The 23,379-nt window shown below is 34.1% G+C and overlaps 3 long non-coding RNA genes across 3 annotated transcripts; all 3 read left to right on the forward strand.

The window, feature by feature from the left end:
- The first annotated feature begins 5,910 nt into the window (after positions 1 to 5,910).
- LOC130014660 (uncharacterized) lies at positions 5,911 to 9,831 on the forward strand. Its single transcript, XR_007639325.2, has 3 exons — positions 5,911 to 6,807; positions 6,898 to 6,980; positions 9,364 to 9,831. It is a non-coding gene; the product is annotated as an uncharacterized LOC130014660 (long non-coding RNA).
- A 1,515-nt stretch (positions 9,832 to 11,346) lies between these two features.
- LOC126673570 (uncharacterized) lies at positions 11,347 to 15,490 on the forward strand. Its single transcript, XR_007639335.2, has 3 exons — positions 11,347 to 12,441; positions 12,532 to 12,614; positions 15,023 to 15,490. It is a non-coding gene; the product is annotated as an uncharacterized LOC126673570 (long non-coding RNA).
- A 1,511-nt stretch (positions 15,491 to 17,001) lies between these two features.
- On the forward strand, positions 17,002 to 21,151 carry LOC126673569 (uncharacterized). The gene is made up of 3 exons (XR_007639329.2): positions 17,002 to 18,102; positions 18,193 to 18,275; positions 20,684 to 21,151. It is a non-coding gene; the product is annotated as an uncharacterized LOC126673569 (long non-coding RNA).
- Positions 21,152 to 23,379: the final 2,228 nt, after the last annotated feature.

Consider the following 23,379-nt stretch of genomic DNA (forward strand, 5'->3'; position numbering starts at 1 on the left):
ACCTTTTTAGCGATTTAAGCTAAACGTTTACAAACGTTACGAAATAAATCCAAACATTTCACCTTTTTAGCAATTTAAGCCAAATGTTTAGAAACGTTACGAAACAAATCTAAGCGTTTTTCAACTTTTTAGAAATTTAAACCGAACGTTTACAAATGTTACGAAACAAAACCAAACGTTTCACCTTTTCAGCGATTTAAGCCTAACGTTTACAAATGTTATGAAACAAATCCAAACATTTCACATTTTTAGCGATTTAAGCCAACCATTTACAAAGGTTATGAAAAAAATTAAAAACCTTTCACCTTTTTAGCGATTTAAGCCAAACGATTACAAACGTTATGAAACAAATCCAAACGTTTCCCCTTTTTAGCGATTTAAGCCAAACGTTTACAAACGTTTCGAAACAAATCCAAACGTTTCCCCATTTTAGCGATTTAAGCCAAACATTTACAAGCTTTACGAAACAAATCCAAACGTTTCACCTTTTTAGCAATTTAAGCCAAATGTTTACAAATGTTACGAAATAAATCCAAGCGTGTCACCTTTTTAGCAATTTAAGCCAAACATTTACAATCGTTACGAAACAACACCAAACATTTCCCTTTTTTAGCAAATTCAGCCAAACGTTTATAAACGTTACAAAATAAAACCAAATGTTTTCGCATTTTTAGTGATTTAAGCCAAATGTTTACAAACGTTACAAAAAAATCCAAATGTTTCATCTTTGTAGCGATTTAAGCCAAACGTTTAAAACCCTTACGAAACAAATCCAAACGTTTCCTATTTTTTGCAATTTAAGCCAAACGTTTACAAACGTTATGAAACAAATCCAAGAGTTTCATCTTTTTAGCAATTTTAGCCAAACGTTTACAAACATTACGAAACAAATCCAAACTTTTCAACTTTTTAGCGATTTAAGCCAAACGTTTACAAACGTTACAAAACAAATCCAAACCTTTCACCTTTTTAGCGACTTAAGCCAAACGTTTACAAATTTACGAAAGAAAACCAAACGTTTCTCTTTTTTAGCAATTTAAGCTAAACGTTTACAAACGTTTTGAAACAAATCCAAACGTTTCACCTTTTTAGCGATTTAAGCCGAACGTTTACAAAGGTTATGAAACAAAACCAAACGTTTCCCCTTTTTAGAGATTCAAGCCAAACGTTTACAAATGCTACGAAACAAATCCAAACGTTTCACAGTTTTAGCGATTTAAGCCAAACGTTTACAAACGTTACGAAATAAATCCAAATGTTTCACCTTTTTAGTGATTGAAGCCATACTTTTACAAACATTATGAAACAAAACTAAACGTTTAAAACGTTACGAAACAAATCCAAACGTTTCACTTTTTTAGCGATTTAAGCCAACGCTTCCCCATTTTAGCGACTTAAGCCAAACGTTTACAAACGTTAGGGAACAAATCCAAGCGTTTCACCTTTTTAGCGATTTAAGCCAACCGTTTACAAACGTTACGAAACAAATCCAAACGTTTCACATTTTTAGCGATTTAAGCCAAACGTTTAAAACAAAACCAAACAAATCCAAACGTTTCACATTTTTAGAGATTTAAGCTAAACGTTTACAAACATTACGAAACAAATCCAAGCGTTTCACCTATTTAGAAATATAAGCCAAACGTTTACAAACGTTTCGATACAAATCCAAACGTTTCACCTTTTTAGCGATTTAAGCCAAACGTTTACAAAGGTTGCGAAATAAAACCAAATGTTTCCCCTTTTTAGATATTTAAGCCAAACGTTTACAAACGTTACGAAACAAAACCAAACGTTTTGCCATTTTAGCTATTTGAGCCAAACGTTTCTAAACATTATGAAACAAAACAAAACGTATAAAACGTTACAAAGCAAATCCAAACGTTTAACATTTTTAGCGATTTAAGCCAAACGTTTCACATTTTTAATGATTTAAGCTAAACTTTTACAAACGTTACAAAACAAAACGAAACGTCTCCTTTTAAGTGATTTAAGCCAAACGTTTAAAACGTTACGAAACGAAACCAAACGTTTAAAACGTTACGAAACAAATCTAAACGTTTCACCTTTTTAGCAATTTAAGCCAAACGTTTACAAACGTTACGAAACAAATGCAAACGTTTTACCTTTTTAGCGATTTAAACCAAACGTTTAAAACGTTACAAAACAAAACCAAAAATTTAAAACGTTACGAAACAAATCCAAACATATCTCATTTTTAGCGATTTAAGTCAAACGCTTACTAACGTTACGAAACAAAGCCAAACGTTTCACCTTTTTTTGCGATTTAAGCCAAACGTTTACATAAGTTATGAAACAAAACCAAACGTTTCACCTTTTTAGGGATTTAAGCCAAACGTTTACAAACGTTACGAAACAAATCCAAATGTTTCCCCTTTTCAGCGATTTAAGCCAAACGTTTACAAACGTTACGAAAACCCATCCAAACGTTTCACTTTTTTAGCGATTTAAGACAAACATTTATAAACGTTACGAAACAAAACAAAACGTTGAAAACGGTACGAAACAAATCCAAACGTTTCAGATTTTTAGCGATTTCAGCCAAACATTTACAAACGTTAAGAAACAAATCCAAGTGTTTCACCTTTTTAGCAATTTAACCCAAACATTTACAAACGTTTCGAAAAAAATCCAAACGTTTCACCTTTTTAGCGATTTATGCCAAACGTTTACAAACGTTACAAAACAAATCCAAACATTTCACCTTTTTAGCGATTTAAGCCAAACATTTACAAATTTACGAAACAAAACCAAATTTTTTCCCTTTTTATCAATTTAAACCAAACGTTTACAAACGTTACGAAACAAATCCAATCGTTTCACCTTTTTAGCAATTTAAGCCAAACGTTTACAAACGTTTCGAAAAGTTAAGAAACAAATCCACACATTTCACCTTTTTATCGATTTAAGCCGAAAGTTTACAAAGGTTATGAAACAAAACTGACAAACATTACGAAACAAATCCAAACGTTTCACCTATTTTGCGACTGAAGTCATACGTTTACCAAAGTTATGAAACAAAACCAAACGTTTAAAAGGTTACGAAACAAATCCAAACGTTTCACTTTTTTAGCGATTTAAGCCAACGTTTCCTCATTTTAGCGACTTAAGCCAAACGTTTACAAACGTTACGAAACAAATCCAAGCGTTTCACCTTTTAGCGATTTAAGCCAAACGTTTACAAACGTTACGAAACAAATCCAAACGTTTCACATTTTTAGCGATTTAAGCCGAACGTTTACAAACATTACGAAACAAAACCAAATGTTTTGTCCTTTTAGCGATTTAAGCCAAACGTTTACAAACGTTACAAAATAAATCCAAACGTTTCACATTTTTAGCGATTTAAGCCAAACGTTTACAAACGTTACGAAACAAAACCAAACTTTTCAACTTCTTAGCGATTTGAGCCAAACGTTTATAAACATTATGAAACAAAACAAAACATTTAAAACGTTATGAAACTAATCCAAACGTTTCATATTTTTAGCTATTTAAGACAAACGTTTACAAACGTGATGAAACAAATCCAAACGTTACGAAACAAATCCAAACGTTTCACATTTTTAGCGATTTAAGCCAAACGTTTACAAACGTTACAAAATAACACAAAACGTTTCACCTTTTTAGCGATTAAAGCGTAACGTTTAAAATGTTATAAAACTAAACCAAATGTTTAAAACTTTACGAAACAAATCCAAATGTTACACATTTTTAGCGATTTAAGCCAATAGTTTACAAAGGTTACGAAACAAAGCCAAACGTTTCACCTTTTTAGCAATTTAAGCCAAACGTTTATAAAAGTTAGGAAACAAAACCAAACGTTTCACATTTTAGCAATATAAGCTGTCACGACCCGAGTTCCGCTTAGAAACTCGTGTCGAGACCGGCGCTAGGGAATGGGAATGGTTGTTCCGAAACCCGTAGCAAGCCTAGGAAAAACAGTAAAAACTTTTCACGTTTTGAAAACATAAAAGGTCTCAATTTCTTTTCGCAAGTATTTGAAAACCTTCAGATAAACGTGTAATCAAAACCATGCAATCGCATTTCTGGACTCAGGGTAATACATGTACACTGCACACACCTTGACACAACCCTGTCCAAAAACAATGCCTGCGGTGCAAACCAGTTATCATGTCAAGTAACTGGTTTAAGCATGCCACTTAATTAATCACAAAGCTTTTATCAAAACCAGGTTTCTTATAAACAACTGGCAAAAGCCCTTATTATAAAAATATGCTTTTGTCCCAAAATGATACTGACAGTAGTTTCATATCAGAGTTTAAGTATTTACAATTGAACTACTGTTCGGAGCTAGAACTACTCTGCAGCTCTAGAGCGAGCTTTATTTAGTTATAACTTCCAGAAAAAGAATTGGAAGTCTTGTCATGTCAAAATATCATTTAACTGTGAGAAAGGAAATCAACGGGGGTCAAATATGAGTGAATTCACATAGTTACTCAAGCACATTAATAAAGTAGAAATCGCATGTAAACACACTTTGTGCAGCCAAATAACCGATCCCTATGAAACCCTAAGAGAAACCCCATTTGGTTAAATGTGATTAACGTCACAGTTCGTGCTCTCTTGTTTAACACAGGATGAAATGTGAACTCACGTTATCACAATCATCTTATCTCTGTGTAAGGTTTGCTGGGCCGTAAATTAAATTACTGGCTCCCCAGGATAACCTGTTAGGTCTTGGCCGCTTTGCAAGCATCTGGCAAAAGAACCCAACTAGTATGCAATGCAATGTTTTATTAATACCGGTGATCACACAGTTCTATTGTTGCCCAATAGATAGCACCTTCCAGTGGATCTATATATTGGTTTCAAATCGACTCTATGCAATGCAATTTCAAACACATTTTTAGTTATAAATGTTTTGGAATCAATATTCAAAAGTAAATATGCGAACTCACAAAACCGTTATCCACAAAACAGTTCTCGGTCACCCTCTACTCTCCTTGTCCGGTAACTTGCTTGCTCGTTGGATCTAGTTAGAAAACAATTATTAAACACAATTGAAATATGAATTCTAACTCTAAAGAATAGACTATACTAACATTACTAGATATATATAACATATCTAGTCTAAATTCAATCTTAATCTCAACTCATAGTCCTCTAACTATTAATCACTTTGATTAATAGAGAATCTAATTAAAACGTCTCTAAGTTTCAATTAATCGAACTTCCTTAAACGTCCAAGTTCTTTTTAGTCCTTATTGAACGTACCGTTCAAAATTGTTCAAAACTCGTTGGTTCGAAACCCGACGTGCGAAAGCACGTCGGAAACACGCGCTGGCGCGAGGCCCTGTGCGCCCGCACAGTGTCCCTGTGCGTCCGCACAGGTGACTGTGCGGTCGCACAGTCTCAAAGAGACTGTGCGCTCGCACAGTCGGGCTGTGCATGCGCACAGCCTGGCTGTGCGTCCGCACAGTCACGGGAACTCCGTTCCCGGGCCGATTTCCGTCGAGCTAAACCCACTTTTCCGATCCTAAACGCATATACAAATGCCAATCTATCCATTTTCACTATCGGAACGAAAATCATTACGTATACGTTCGATTCGATACGGTAACCGTTATATATTCGAATATAATCCATTTTCTATATATCCAAATTTAAAATAACGGTTATAACTTCGATTATTAATGAATTACCGAAGAAATTTAAGTTAGAAACGAGAAATTGGATCGAAATCGTCGAACCTACCGTCGCTCGAAGTCGTCACCGTTCTCTGAGCCTAAAATCTAAGTTTTTTCCATTTCTGTTGCTACTGAACATTTCAAAATGAAATGTTTATATATATAGTTTGGTTAATATCCAAACTAGTTGTAATAACCTAAATTTTTGAGGTATTACGTGTAGTGCCACGAGGCATAATCGTAAAGATTAAGAACGATAATATCAGATTAGGATTGGATAATAAGGACTTAGACCGAAGCGGGTCTATTGGAATTATCGTAGAATAATAATTTAAATGGAAAATTATTATGCGAAAATTGGATTTAATCAAGACAAAAAGGGAATAAAATAAAATAATTTGAAAAGCCAGAGTTAATAATATTCACGTCAAGGTCCGTGAAATATTATTAATAAATGATCGTCAAGTTTCGTAAGTATACAAAATCGTTTTAGAAGAAAGTTTGACGATTAGTTAAGAATAAGGGTTAAAGTGCAAATTAGCCACTTTAAGGACTAAAGTGGACTTTTAACCACAAACTTCCGGAGGAAGTTGTGTTTTACTCTATTTTCTCAAGATAAGAAAATAATATCGGTAAAGTTGTTATTGATAGTCATTAAAATGAAAATTGGACGAAAAAGTGAGAAAAAGTGCAAGTTAGCTCAAAATGGAAATTTGAGCGTTTTTGGCCAAAATTGCCAAAATAAATTGTTGGAGGGTGATATTATAAGGTATGATACTATTGTTATTTATTTGGGAAATAAATAATACGGAATTTATCGAGAATCGAATGATTAAAGGATTAGTGGACTAAATTGGACGAAATAAAAGTTATAAAGTGAAAGTTGAGGAGGTGACAAACTCAAGGACTAAAGGAGACTTTTGCCTCACCTATTTAAGACACTTGCATATGAGTTTAAACTCAGCAAGCATATCATTTTCAGCTCCTAAAATTCGTCCTTCACCCTTTCTCCATGGAAGAACATCAAGCAAATTTCAAATGGTCATAACTCACTCAATTTTGGTCCGAATTGAGCGATTCTTGTGGCCACGGAACGAGGGAAGGATCCTCTACTGATATATAGTATCAATTTAAGGTAATAAGTTCAGTATATAATTAGGGTTTCAGAGTTTTTATTTCGGTTTTGGATGAGGAATTGAGGTTTTATGGTGTTTGATGTTCATAGGTTATTGAAAGCTTGAAGGGAGTATTTTGATGGTTGTTCATGGAGGAATTCATTCAACCAAAGGGTTATCCCATCAAGAAAAGGTATAAATTCAGAATTTTGGACTTTTGGTAATGAATTGATTGAATTGAGTGGAGTATTGGTTAAGTTTGAAGTTGGATTTTCTGGTTTGGTGTTGAATTGATGCTGTCTACAACTAGAATTTTTAGAAATACTTAGAAATGTTTGTTTGAGCTGGAATTTTTATATATTCTGAGTATATGAGTTAAGTTGGTGTATAAAAACTTTCAGAATTTTTCATGTTTCTGATATTGAGATAAAAATTAAATAGCACCTAGTGCTCTGTTTGCAAATTGTGTAAGGCTGCTGCTGTAAGTTAATTATTTGAGGACCTTAAACATATTAGTTTGGCCTAACTTTTGGTATACACTTAGAAATATATGCTATATAAGTGCCATAAAATTTTCAGAGAAAAATATGGCTATTTGATAGGTTAATTGAATAAATCTTTGGTTGTAGTCGGTGTAGGCAGCCGTGCTATGCACAAAGATGGTTATGCGGATATGTGTATTATCATAGAAAAGTGGAAAGAAATGGTTTGAAATGAATTGAGTAAGTTTTTAGGAGATGGCTTAATCGAGGTGTGTGAATTATGTTGAGGTTATAATTCGGTATCAATAGTTAATCTTGTTGCGTAATAAGTTCTAAATTGAATTGACGTTTTGCATAAAATGTCTTGCAAACAGCGATATTGCAAGGGCAATATCTCGGGCTGTATGAGTCCAAATTAAGTTCCGTTTATTGGTACGGAAACTTAAGGATGTTAACTATAATTGTCTAAGTTTGAGTTTTTGTTGAATCGGACTCTAGGATGTTCATTTTGGACAGAACAAATTATTGTGCAGTCTGCCCTGCACTTGTAAACAGCTCCCAGGAAATAACTTATGAGCTAGTTTTCGACACTTTCGGGTGCGTTTCATGGTCCGAGACCTAAACGAAAGTTGAAGGCGACATTCTAAACTTTAAGAATGTCAATTTTGTTTTGGGGTCGGACTATTTTTAGATAAGAGTTTTGTTAGCCGAAGTAGACTAGAAAATTAGCTTTTTGATAAATTAATTATACTTAGAAATTTTATTAATTCGTAGCGTTATCGAAATTGCGTAGACTCGAAGAAGCGACTATCGATAAGACTCGAGGCGAATGGATCGAGATATTGTCGTGCTTATTTAAAGAATTTGGATAGCAAGTGGTGAGTACACTTTAAATTACTCGCTAATATTTATAAAGCTACGTATTTTAATACGAAAAGCTATATGAATATTTATATATCTGAAAAGTTTGTTTTTAAATTGTATGCGTATGTATGTTTTGAAAATGATGTTTTATCGTAATGTATTAATTTGATAATAACATAAATGTTAAGGTACCGGGGATGGGTAAAGTAAAATAACGTAAATTGAACCAAATACAAATAAGAAAAGTACAGTACATTCCTATATGTACTAATAAATCGAATATCGAATAATATACAAGTATCAGATCAAATATGAATAAAGAAATATAGTACATTCCGATATGTACTATCAAACATAATAAATACCCATACGTGCGTGTGTTATAGATGTATGCTTGTAGATTGTAATGTGCATGCCATGGTCCATAAAGGATCAATATAACAAAACGAAAAATACAAAAACGTGAAATGAGAATTGTACTACGGTACACAAAATAATAAGAACTGAGATACAAGGTTGAATTCGGTAGAATTATCCCGGGACCTGTATCTCATCCATTCTCGATGATAATCCTCGGAACTCATACGAAATAAAAAGTAAGTGTGATACATCGAGAATCAATACGAAACAAGATCGAGACACTATGTGAACAAACACTCCTATTAAATGTCAATAGGAATCATATGAATCGACAATTAAGTTCAAAAGACCTGCAGGGTGCAGAGTCCGAATGTAGACACGAAGGTAACTCGGTTGAACTATCTCGGGACTCCTATCGATCGTTTGGGATTGAGAAATGGTACAAGTAACTCGGTTGAATTATCTCGGGGTTGTACCATATGGTTGAAGGTAACTCGGTTGAACTATCTCGGGACCCAACCATAAGGATCAAGTCACAAGAGACTTGCCAATGATTTAATTCGACTTAGAATCATGATGATATAAACTAAGATTAAGATTCTGTTGAAAACTAATGCAACAAAACGAGAAAGAAAAATATCAACACCATAACAAGAAATCGAAGATGCCAAATACGTATAAACTATAAGTTTATGAAATAAACAAAGATTTATGAAGGAAAGTAAATAAAGTATGCAATATGATTTCAAAAGAGTATTTTCTATATATAAAATGGGTTTTCAAATATTTTAACCCTTTATGTGATATTGCGTGTAATTTGGTGAACTCACTCAGTTTTATACTGACCCCGTTGCTCCTCCCATTTTTCAGGGATGGTATGATATGATTTGAAGAGTTAAGCTTCCGAAGTTTTAATTCTCGGAAGTCATTTGTATAAGAAGAAAAAGAAGGTTTTCATTCTAGCGGTCCGCAGTAGTCTAGATATTTTAACTAGAATTTTGTATAACGCGTTTTTAACTCTGATATTATTTGTAAATGGGGTCACACGTATTTTAATATATGAAATATGTTTTGATTTGCGAAAAAAATTTACACAGGTTTTTAGGCTTGCTACGGGATTTGGAGCTACCACTCCCATTCCCTAGCGCCGGTCGCGGCTCATAAATTTGGGTCGTGACAAAGTTGGTATCAGAGCAATGGTTTAGAATTCCTAGGCCATTGTTCTTTTATGATTGAAGTATAGGAAAGTGTCGATCAATATATAGGAACTACTGCGGATTATAGGGATTTCCAGTCATGTCTTTTGAACGTTATCAATGTTTTCATCGATTTTTCAAACGTTTTACAAAGACGTCCCCTCCTATACGTGCTATTAGGAGTCGAGTTAGAAGTGTGCATGAGCACAAATTGTGTTTTGTGTTTACTCGGGTAAGCAATACGCTTTCGAGTATCTATAGTCTGCGAAGAGTTATATACTCTCGAGACTCATATGATAAAAGAATATCGTTATGGACTATGATTGAATTAATTGATTTAATAGTATATGATTGATGAGATATGCGATGCGTTACTAGACACGATCACTCAGGAGAGTGATATGCTCACAGGTATGTACGCCTGTGATAATGTATGCGATACGTGACATGTGTGTATATGAATGGTTATTATGGATAGAACTTGCGCTTATTGATTGGATGCTGTTTAATTTTGCTAAGTCTATAGTGAGTGGAATACTCGCAGTCCGTGTAAGTGGAATACCACAGATGACGCGAATCAACTGTCTCCTAAAAGACGTAGTTCTCACGATGTGTTCTGGTTAAATACAATCAAATAGATTGCGTAGTTGAAGAAAACATCGTGAAGTCCGAACGCTAGAAGCTCAATAGCAACCAGACCTTTTGAGCTAGTCTAGTGTAAACACGAACGCTTAGGGTGTACTCTTCGAACGACGTCGGAAGCAGACGAATAGAACTACATCTTTTCATATGCAAAAGATGTATATAAATTGCGAACGATAGAACGATAATCGATAGATAGTGCAGAGTCTTATGTCGAGAAAAACTTACGTAAAACCCATTTTGTGAAAAGAAAAGCATTTGATCGAAATGAAATGTTTTGAAAAGACATAATTGTGCCCGGACACGAATCATAAAAGCATCGCATTGACACGAATAGAATTGCATCACTACATCCATATTGCATTCATTATTAGAACATGCATCATATACATTGTGTATGTCTGTAAAAAAAAAAGAGGAGTGTCATTGCAACTCTTGTGATGAGAGAAGTCATCACACCGGTGCACAATTATGACATGATTTGAGAAATGAAAAGTATCGTGATTTTAAACGGATGAGTTTTCAAACGTAAGTAAGCTCAGACAGGGACTCTGTATATAGAGGCATAGAACAAGACTGATCACCTTGTTAGGCCTATATGAAGACATACGTATGTAACACGACAAGTATATAGAACGACGAGTAGTGTAATGCGAATCGCAACGTATTGAGATTTGAATTGCAAATCTCTAAGGTGGTCTTGTATATTAAATACAAGAACAACGACGCTACTTTACAAACATGTAAAGTGACAGCGGACGTGTTTAAATTCGAAGCACGTTTACCTCTAGGACGAGGAAATCGAACATAGAAGTTAGTTACGTTAGGGGATATGAACCCTACGAACAAACATATGTTGTTCAAAAAGGTCGAATAAAGAGAATTGATTCATAATAATTATGAATCAAGTAGTAATAAGATGGTTATGATGGTTAGCATAAGAAGTTACTCGATAAGTATATCGAGACACTTTCACCTAAAAACAGTATTAGATGAATGATTGTGTAAACCTAATTGTAAAGTCAACAGTTAGTGAATAACTAATCAGAGTATCGCAGCGGAAGTGTGGAAGGAAGTGAATGATAAGGTTTGAACAAGGATTGGTTAAGTGATATTAGAAGATTATGAAAATTCGAGGACGAATTTTTATAAGGGGGGAAGATTGTAATAACCTAAATTTTTGAGGTATTACGTGTAGTGCCACGAGGCATAATCGTAAAGATTAAGAACGAGAATATCAGATTAGGATTGGATAATAAGGACTTAGACCGAAGCGGGTCTATTGGAATTATCGTAGAATAATAATTTAAATGGAAAATTATTATGCGAAAATTGGATTTAATCAAGACAAAAAGGGAATAAAATAAAATAATTTGAAAAGCCAGAGTTAATAATATTCACGTCAAGGTCCGTGAAATATTATTAATAAATGATCGTCAAGTTTCGTAAGTATACAAAATCGTTTTAGAAGAAAGTTTGACGATTAGTTAAGAATAAGGGTTAAAGTGCAAATTAGCCACTTTAAGGACTAAAGTGGACTTTTAACCACAAACTTCCGGAGGAAGTTGTGTTTTACTCTATTTTCTCAAGATAAGAAAATAATATCGGTAAAGTTGTTATTGATAGTCATTAAAATGAAAATTGGACGAAAAAGTGAGAAAAAGTGCAAGTTAGCTCAAAATGGAAATTTGAGCGTTTTTGGCCAAAATTGCCAAAATAAATTGTTGGAGGGTGATATTATAAGGTATGATACTATTGTTATTTATTTGGGAAATAAATAATACGGAATTTATCGAGAATCGAATGATTAAAGGATTAGTGGACTAAATTGGACGAAATAAAAGTTATAAAGTGAAAGTTGAGGAGGTGACAAACTCAAGGACTAAAGGAGACTTTTGCCTCACCTATTTAAGACACTTGCATATGAGTTTAAACTCAGCAAGCATATCATTTTCAGCTCCTAAAATTCGTCCTTCACCCTTTCTCCATGGAAGAACATCAAGCAAATTTCAAATGGTCATAACTCACTCAATTTTGGTCCGAATTGAGCGATTCTTGTGGCCACGGAACGAGGGAAGGATCCTCTACTGATATATAGTATCAATTTAAGGTAATAAGTTCAGTATATAATTAGGGTTTCAGAGTTTTTATTTCGGTTTTGGATGAGGAATTGAGGTTTTATGGTGTTTGATGTTCATAGGTTATTGAAAGCTTGAAGGGAGTATTTTGATGGTTGTTCATGGAGGAATTCATTCAACCAAAGGGTTATCCCATCAAGAAAAGGTATAAATTCAGAATTTTGGACTTTTGGTAATGAATTGATTGAATTGAGTGGAGTATTGGTTAAGTTTGAAGTTGGATTTTCTGGTTTGGTGTTGAATTGATGCTGTCTACAACTAGAATTTTTAGAAATACTTAGAAATATTTGTTTGAGCTGGAATTTTTATATGTTCTGAGTATATGAGTTAAGTTGGTGTATAAAAACTTTCAGAATTTTTCATGTTTCTGATATTGAGATAAAAATTAAATAGCACCTAGTGCTCTGTTTGCAAATTGTGTAAGGCTGCTGCTGTAAGTTAATTATTTGAGGACCTTAAACATATTAGTTTGGCCTAACTTTTGGTATACACTTAGAAATATATGCTATATAAGTGCCATAAAATTTTCAGAGAAAAATATGGCTATTTGATAGGTTAATTGAATAAATCTTTGGTTGTAGTCGGTGTAGGCAGCCGTGCTATGCACAAAGATGGTTATGCGGATATGTGTATTATCATAGAAAAGTGGAAAGAAATGGTTTGAAATGAATTGAGTAAGTTTTTAGGAGATGGCTTAATCGAGGTGTGTGAATTATGTTGAGGTTATAATTCGGTATCAATAGTTAATCTTGTTGCGTAATAAGTTCTAAATTGAATTGACGTTTTGCATAAAATGTCTTGCAAACAGCGATATTGCAAGGGCAATATCTCGGGCTGTATGAGTCCAAATTAAGTTCCGTTTATTGGTACGGAAACTTAAGGATGTTAACTATAATTGTCTAAGTTTGAGTTTTTGTTGAATCGGACTCTAGGATGTTCATTTTGGACAGAACAAATTATTGTGCAGTCTGCCCTGCACTTGTAAACAGCTCCCAGGAAATAACTTATGAGCTAGTTTTCGACACTTTCGGGTGCGTTTCATGGTCCGAGACCTAAACGAAAGTTGAAGGCGACATTCTAAACTTTAAGAATGTCAATTTTTTTTTGGGGTCGGACTATTTTTAGATAAGAGTTTTGTTAGCCGAAGTAGACTAGAAAATTAGCTTTTTGATAAATTAATTATACTTAGAAATTTTATTAATTCGTAGCGTTGACTCGAAGAAGCGACTATCGATAAGACTCGAGGCGAATGGATCGAGATATTGTCGTGCTTATTTAAAGAATTTGGATAGCAAGTGGTGAGTACACTTTAAATTACTCGCTAATATTTATAAAGCTACGTATTTTAATACGAAAAGCTATATGAATATTTATATATCTGAAAAGTTTGTTTTTAAATTGTATGCGTATGTATGTTTTGAAAATGATGTTTTATCGTAATGTATTAATTTGATAATAACATAAATGTTAAGGTACCGGGGATGGGTAAAGTAAAATAACGTAAATTGAACCAAATACAAATAAGAAAAGTACAGTACATTCCTATATGTACTAATAAATCGAATATCGAATAATATACAAGTATCAGATCAAATATGAATAAAGAAATATAGTACATTCCGATATGTACTATCAAACATAATAAATACCCATACGTGCGTGTGTTATAGATGTATGCTTGTAGATTGTAATGTGCATGCCATGGTCCATAAAGGATCAATATAACAAAACGAAAAATACAAAAACGTGAAATGAGAATTGTACTACGGTACACAAAATAATAAGAACTGAGATACAAGGTTGAATTCGGTAGAATTATCCCGGGACCTGTATCTCATCCATTCTCGATGATAATCCTCGGAACTCATACGAAATAAAAAGTAAGTGTGATACATCGAGAATCAATACGAAACAAGATCGAGACACTATGTGAACAAACACTCCTATTAAATGTCAATAGGAATCATATGAATCGACAATTAAGTTCAAAAGACCTGCAGGGTGCAGAGTCCGAATGTAGACACGAAGGTAACTCGGTTGAACTATCTTGGGACCCGTGTCTAAGGAGTAACTCGGTTGAATTATCTCGGGACTCCTATCGATCGTTTGGGATTGAGAAATGGTACAAGTAACTCGGTTGAATTATCTCGGGGTTGTACCATATGGTTGAAGGTAACTCGGTTGAACTATCTCGGGACCCAACCATAAGGATCAAGTCACAAGAGACTTGCCAATGATTTAATTCGACTTAGAATCATGATGATATAAACTAAGATTAAGATTCTGTTGAAAACTAATGCAACAAAACGAGAAAGAAAAATATCAACACCATAACAAGAAATCGAAGATGCCAAATACGTATAAACTATAAGTTTATGAAATAAACAAAGATTTATGAAGGAAAGTAAATAAAGTATGCAATATGATTTCAAAAGAGTATTTTCTATATATAAAATGGGTTTTCAAATATTTTGACCCTTTATGTGATATTGCGTGTAATTTGGTGAACTCACTCAGTTTTATACTGACCCCGTTGCTCCTCCCATTTTTCAGGGATGGTATGATATGATTTGAAGAGTTAAGCTTCCGAAGTTTTAATTCTCGGAAGTCATTTGTATAAGAAGAAAAAGAAGGTTTTCATTCTAGCGGTCCGCAGTAGTCTAGATATTTTAACTAGAATTTTGTATAACGCGTTTTTAACTCTGATATTATTTGTAAATGGGGTCACACGTATTTTAATATATGAAATATGTTTTGATTTGCGAAAAAAATTTACATAGGTTTTTAGGCTTGCTACGGGATTTGGAGCTACCACTCCCATTCCCTAGCGCCGGTCGCGGCTCATAAATTTGGGTCGTGACAAAGTTGGTATCAGAGCAATGGTTTAGAATTCCTAGGCCATTGTTCTTTTATGATTGAAGTATAGGAAAGTGTCGATCAATATATAGGAACTACTGCGGATTATAGGGATTTCCAGTCATGTCTTTTGAACGTTATCAATGTTTTCATCGATTTTTCAAACGTTTTACAAAGACGTCCCCTCCTATACGTGCTATTAGGAGTCGAGTTAGAAGTGTGCATGAGCACAAATTGTGTTTTGTGTTTACTCGAGTAAGCAATACGCTTTCGAGTATCTATAGTCTGCGAAGAGTTATATACTCTCGAGACTCATATGATAAAAGAATATCGTTATGGACTATGATTGAATTAATTGATTTAATAGTATATGATTGATGAGATATGCGATGCGTTACTAGACACGATCACTCAGGAGAGTGATATGCTCACAGGTATGTACGCCTGTGATAATGTATGCGATACGTGACATGTGTGTATATGAATGGTTATTATGGATAGAACTTGCGCTTATTGATTGGATGCTGTTTAATTTTGCTAAGTCTATAGTGAGTGGAATACTCGCAGTCCGTGTAAGTGGAATACCACAGATGACGCGAATCAACTGTCTCCTAAAAGACGTAGTTCTCACGATGTGTTCTGGTTAAATACAATCAAATAGATTGCGTAGTTGAAGAAAACATCGTGAAGTCCGAACGCTAGAAGCTCAATAGCAACCAGACCTTTTGAGCTAGTCTAGTGTAAACACGAACGCTTAGGGTGTACTCTTCGAACGACGTCGGAAGCAGACGAATAGAACTACATCTTTTCATATGCAAAAGATGTATATAAATTGCGAACGATAGAACGATAATCGATAGATAGTGCAGAGTCTTATGTCGAGAAAAACTTACGTAAAACCCATTTTGTGAAAAGAAAAGCATTTGATCGAAATGAAATGTTTTGAAAAGACATAATTGTGCCCGGACACGAATCATAAAAGCATCGCATTGACACGAATAGAATTGCATCACTACATCCATATTGCATTCATTATTAGAACATGCATCATATACATTGTGTATGTCTGTAAAAAAAAAAAAGAGGAGTGTCATTGCAACTCTTGTGATGAGAGAAGTCATCACACCGGTGCACAATTATGACATGATTTGAGAAATGAAAAGTATCGTGATTTTAAACGGATGAGTTTTCAAACGTAAGTAAGCTCAGACAGGGACTCTGTATATAGAGGCATAGAACAAGACTGATCACCTTGTTAGGCCTATATGAAGACATACGTATGTAACACGACAAGTATATAGAACGACGAGTAGTGTAATGCGAATCGCAACGTATTGAGATTTGAATTGCAAATCTCTAAGGTGGTCTTGTATATTAAATACAAGAACAACGACGCTACTTTACAAACATGTAAAGTGACAGCGGACGTGTTTAAATTCGAAGCACGTTTACCTCTAGGACGAGGAAATCGAACATAGAAGTTAGTTACGTCAGGGGATATGAACCCTACGAACAAACATATGTTGTTCAAAAAGGTCGAATAAAGAGAATTGATTCATAATAATTATGAATCAAGTAGTAATAAGATGGTTATGATGGTTAGCATAAGAAGTTACTCGATAAGTATATCGAGACACTTTCACCTAAAAACAGTATTAGATGAATGATTGTGTAAACCTAATTGTAAAGTCAACAGTTAGTGAATAACTAATCAGAGTATCGCAGCGGAAGTGTGGAAGGAAGTGAATGATAAGGTTTGAACAAGGATTGGTTAAGTGATATTAGAAGATTATGAAAATTCGAGGACGAATTTTTATAAGGGGGGAAGATTGTAATAACCTAAATTTTTGAGGTATTACGTGTAGTGCCACGAGGCATAATCGTAAAGATTAAGAACGATAATATCAGATTAGGATTGGATAATAAGGACTTAGACCGAAGCGGGTCTATTGGAATTATCGTAGAATAATAATTTAAATGGAAAATTATTATGCGAAAATTGGATTTAATCAAGACAAAAAGGGAATAAAATAAAATAATTTGAAAAGCCAGAGTTAATAATATTCACGTCAAGGTCCGTGAAATATTATTAATAAATGATCGTCAAGTTTCGTAAGTATACAAAATCGTTTTAGAAGAAAGTTTGACGATTAGTTAAGAATAAGGGTTAAAGTGCAAATTAGCCACTTTAAGGACTAAAGTGGACTTTTAACCACAAACTTCCGGAGGAAGTTGTGTTTTACTCTATTTTCTCAAGATAAGAAAATAATATCGGTAAAGTTGTTATTGATAGTCATTAAAATGAAAATTGGACGAAAAAGTGAGAAAAAGTGCAAGTTAGCTCAAAATGGAAATTTGAGCGTTTTTGGCCAAAATTGCCAAAATAAATTGTTGGAGGGTGATATTATAAGGTATGATACTATTGTTATTTATTTGGGAAATAAATAATACGGAATTTATCGAGAATCGAATGATTAAAGGATTAGTGGACTAAATTGGACGAAATAAAAGTTATAAAGTGAAAGTTGAGGAGGTGACAAACTCAAGGACTAAAGGAGACTTTTGCCTCACCTATTTAAGACACTTGCATATGAGTTTAAACTCAGCAAGCATATCATTTTCAGCTCCTAAAATTCGTCCTTCACCCTTTCTCCATGGAAGAACATCAAGCAAATTTCAAATGGTCATAACTCACTCAATTTTGGTCCGAATTGAGCGATTCTTGTGGCCACGGAACGAGGGAAGGATCCTCTACTGATATATAGTATCAATTTAAGGTAATAAGTTCAGTATATAATTAGGGTTTCAGAGTTTTTATTTCGGTTTTGGATGAGGAATTGAGGTTTTATGGTGTTTGATGTTCATAGGTTATTGAAAGCTTGAAGGGAGTATTTTGATGGTTGTTCATGGAGGAATTCATTCAACCAAAGGGTTATCCCATCAAGAAAAGGTATAAATTCAGAATTTTGGACTTTTGGTAATGAATTGATTGAATTGAGTGGAGTATTGGTTAAGTTTGAAGTTGGATTTTCTGGTTTGGTGTTGAATTGATGCTGTCTACAACTAGAATTTTTAGAAATACTTAGAAATGTTTGTTTGAGCTGGAATTTTTATATGTTCTGAGTATATGAGTTAAGTTGGTGTATAAAAACTTTCAGAATTTTTCATGTTTCTGATATTGAGATAAAAATTAAATAGCACCTAGTGCTCTGTTTGCAAATTGTGTAAGGCTGCTGCTGTAAGTTAATTATTTGAGGACCTTAAACATATTAGTTTGGCCTAACTTTTGGTATACACTTAGAAATATATGCTATATAAGTGCCATAAAATTTTCAGAGAAAAATATGGCTATTTGATAGGTTAATTGAATAAATCTTTGGTTGTAGTCGGTGTAGGCAGCCGTGCTATGCACAAAGATGGTTATGCGGATATGTGTATTATCATAGAAAAGTGGAAAGAAATGGTTTGAAATGAATTGAGTAAGTTTTTAGGAGATGGCTTAATCGAGGTGTGTGAATTATGTTGAGGTTATAATTCGGTATCAATAGTTAATCTTGTTGCGTAATAAGTTCTAAATTGAATTGACGTTTTGCATAAAATGTCTTGCAAACAGCGATATTGCAAGGGCAATATCTCGGGCTGTATGAGTCCAAATTAAGTTCCGTTTATTGGTACGGAAACTTAAGGATGTTAACTATAATTGTCTAAGTTTGAGTTTTTGTTGAATCGGACTCTAGGATGTTCATTTTGGACAGAACAAATTATTGTGCAGTCTGCCCTGCACTTGTAAACAGCTCCCAGGAAATAACTTATGAGCTAGTTTTCGACACTTTCGGGTGCGTTTCATGGTCCGAGACCTAAACGAAAGTTGAAGGCGACATTCTAAACTTTAAGAATGTCAATTTTTTTTTGGGGTCGGACTATTTTTAGATAAGAGTTTTGTTAGCCGAAGTAGACTAGAAAATTAGCTTTTTGATAAATTAATTATACTTAGAAATTTTATTAATTCGTAGCGTTGACTCGAAGAAGCGACTATCGATAAGACTCGAGGCGAATGGATCGAGATATTGTCGTGCTTATTTAAAGAATTTGGATAGCAAGTGGTGAGTACACTTTAAATTACTCGCTAATATTTATAAAGCTACGTATTTTAATACGAAAAGCTATATGAATATTTATATATCTGAAAAGTTTGTTTTTAAATTGTATGCGTATGTATGTTTTGAAAATGATGTTTTATCGTAATGTATTAATTTGATAATAACATAAATGTTAAGGTACCGGGGATGGGTAAAGTAAAATAACGTAAATTGAACCAAATACAAATAAGAAAAGTACAGTACATTCCTATATGTACTAATAAATCGAATATCGAATAATATACAAGTATCAGATCAAATATGAATAAAGAAATATAGTACATTCCGATATGTACTATCAAACATAATAAATACCCATACGTGCGTGTGTTATAGATGTATGCTTGTAGATTGTAATGTGCATGCCATGGTCCATAAAGGATCAATATAACAAAACGAAAAATACAAAAACGTGAAATGAGAATTGTACTACGGTACACAAAATAATAAGAACTGAGATACAAGGTTGAATTCGGTAGAATTATCCCGGGACCTGTATCTCATCCATTCTCGATGATAATCCTCGGAACTCATACGAAATAAAAAGTAAGTGTGATACATCGAGAATCAATACGAAACAAGATCGAGACACTATGTGAACAAACACTCCTATTAAATGTCAATAGGAATCATATGAATCGACAATTAAGTTCAAAAGACCTGCAGGGTGCAGAGTCCGAATGTAGACACGAAGGTAACTCGGTTGAACTATCTCGGGACCCGTGTCTAAGGAGTAACTCGGTTGAATTATCTCGGGACTCCTATCGATCGTTTGGGATTGAGAAATGGTACAAGTAACTCGGTTGAATTATCTCGGGGTTGTACCATATGGTTGAAGGTAACTCGGTTGAACTATCTCGGGACCCAACCATAAGGATCAAGTCACAAGAGACTTGCCAATGATTTAATTCGACTTAGAATCATGATGATATAAACTAAGATTAAGATTCTGTTGAAAACTAATGCAACAAAACGAGAAAGAAAAATATCAACACCATAACAAGAAATCGAAGATGCCAAATACGTATAAACTATAAGTTTATGAAATAAACAAAGATTTATGAAGGAAAGTAAATAAAGTATGCAATATGATTTCAAAAGAGTATTTTCTATATATAAAATGGGTTTTCAAATATTTTAACCCTTTATGTGATATTGCGTGTAATTTGGTGAACTCACTCAGTTTTATACTGACCCCGTTGCTCCTCCCATTTTTCAGGGATGGTATGATATGATTTGAAGAGTTAAGCTTCCGAAGTTTTAATTCTCGGAAGTCATTTGTATAAGAAGAAAAAGAAGGTTTTCATTCTAGCGGTCCGCAGTAGTCTAGATATTTTAACTAGAATTTTGTATAACGCGTTTTTAACTCTGATATTATTTGTAAATGGGGTCACACGTATTTTAATATATGAAATATGTTTTGATTTGCGAAAAAAATTTACACAGGTTTTTAGGCTTGCTACGGGATTTGGAGCTACCACTCCCATTCCCTAGCGCCGGTCGCGGCTCATAAATTTGGGTCGTGACAAAGTTGGTATCAGAGCAATGGTTTAGAATTCCTAGGCCATTGTTCTTTTATGATTGAAGTATAGGAAAGTGTCGATCAATATATAGGAACTACTGCGGATTATAGGGATTTCCAGTCATGTCTTTTGAACGTTATCAATGTTTTCATCGATTTTTCAAACGTTTTACAAAGACGTCCCCTCCTATACGTGCTATTAGGAGTCGAGTTAGAAGTGTGCATGAGCACAAATTGTGTTTTGTGTTTACTCGAGTAAGCAATACGCTTTCGAGTATCTATAGTCTGCGAAGAGTTATATACTCTCGAGACTCATATGATAAAAGAATATCGTTATGGACTATGATTGAATTAATTGATTTAATAGTATATGATTGATGAGATATGCGATGCGTTACTAGACACGATCACTCAGGAGAGTGATATGCTCACAGGTATGTACGCCTGTGATAATGTATGCGATACGTGACATGTGTGTATATGAATGGTTATTATGGATAGAACTTGCGCTTATTGATTGGATGCTGTTTAATTTTGCTAAGTCTATAGTGAGTGGAATACTCGCAGTCCGTGTAAGTGGAATACCACAGATGACGCGAATCAACTGTCTCCTAAAAGACGTAGTTCTCACGATGTGTTGTGGTTAAATACAATCAAATAGATTGCGTAGTTGAAGAAAACATCGTGAAGTCCGAACGCTAGAAGCTCAATAGCAACCAGACCTTTTGAGCTAGTCTAGTGTAAACACGAACGCTTAGGGTGTACTCTTCGAACGACGTCGGAAGCAGACGAATAGAACTACATCTTTTCATATGCAAAAGATGTATATAAATTGCGAACGATAGAACGATAATCGATAGATAGTGCAGAGTCTTATGTCGAGAAAAACTTACGTAAAACCCATTTTGTGAAAAGAAAAGCATTTGATCGAAATGAAATGTTTTGAAAAGACATAATTGTGCCCGGACACGAATCATAAAAGCATCGCATTGACACGAATAGAATTGCATCACTACATCCATATTGCATTCATTATTAGAACATGCATCATATACATTGTGTATGTCTGTAAAAAAAAAAAGAGGAGTGTCATTGCAACTCTTGTGATGAGAGAAGTCATCACACCGGTGCACAATTATGACATGATTTGAGAAATGAAAAGTATCGTGATTTTAAACGGATGAGTTTTCAAACGTAAGTAAGCTCAGACAGGGACTCTGTATATAGAGGCATAGAACAAGACTGATCACCTTGTTAGGCCTATATGAAGACATACGTATGTAACACGACAAGTATATAGAACGACGAGTAGTGTAATGCGAATCGCAACGTATTGAGATTTGAATTGCAAATCTCTAAGGTGGTCTTGTATATTAAATACAAGAACAACGACGCTACTTTACAAACATGTAAAGTGACAGCGGACGTGTTTAAATTCGAAGCACGTTTACCTCTAGGACGAGGAAATCGAACATAGAAGTTAGTTACGTCAGGGGATATGAACCCTACGAACAAACATATGTTGTTCAAAAAGGTCGAATAAAGAGAATTGATTCATAATAATTATGAATCAAGTAGTAATAAGATGGTTATGATGGTTAGCATAAGAAGTTACTCGATAAGTATATCGAGACACTTTCACCTAAAAACAGTATTAGATGAATGATTGTGTAAACCTAATTGTAAAGTCAACAGTTAGTGAATAACTAATCAGAGTATCGCAGCGGAAGTGTGGAAGGAAGTGAATGATAAGGTTTGAACAAGGATTGGTTAAGTGATATTAGAAGATTATGAAAATTCGAGGACGAATTTTTATAAGGGGGGAAGATTGTAATAACCTAAATTTTTGAGGTATTACGTGTAGTGCCATGAGGCATAATCGTAAAGATTAAGAACGATAATATCAGATTAGGATTGGATAATAAGGACTTAGACCGAAGCGGGTCTATTGGAATTATCGTAGAATAATAATTTAAATGGAAAATTATTATGCGAAAATTGGATTTAATCAAGACAAAAAGGGAATAAAATAAAATAATTTGAAAAGCCAGAGTTAATAATATTCACGTCAAGGTCCGTGAAATATTATTAATAAATGATCGTCAAGTTTCGTAAGTATACAAAATCGTTTTAGAAGAAAGTTTGACGATTAGTTAAGAATAAGGGTTAAAGTGCAAATTAGCCACTTTAAGGACTAAAGTGGACTTTTAACCACAAACTTCCGGAGGAAGTTGTGTTTTACTCTATTTTCTCAAGATAAGAAAATAATATCGGTAAAGTTGTTATTGATAGTCATTAAAATGAAAATTGGACGAAAAAGTGAGAAAAAGTGCAAGTTAGCTCAAAATGGAAATTTGAGCGTTTTTGGCCAAAATTGCCAAAGTAAATTGTTG

The sequence above is a fragment of the Mercurialis annua genome, linkage group LG3 (assembly GCF_937616625.2).
Source record: "Mercurialis annua linkage group LG3, ddMerAnnu1.2, whole genome shotgun sequence".
In the NCBI taxonomy this organism is placed as follows: Eukaryota; Viridiplantae; Streptophyta; class Magnoliopsida; order Malpighiales; family Euphorbiaceae; genus Mercurialis; species Mercurialis annua.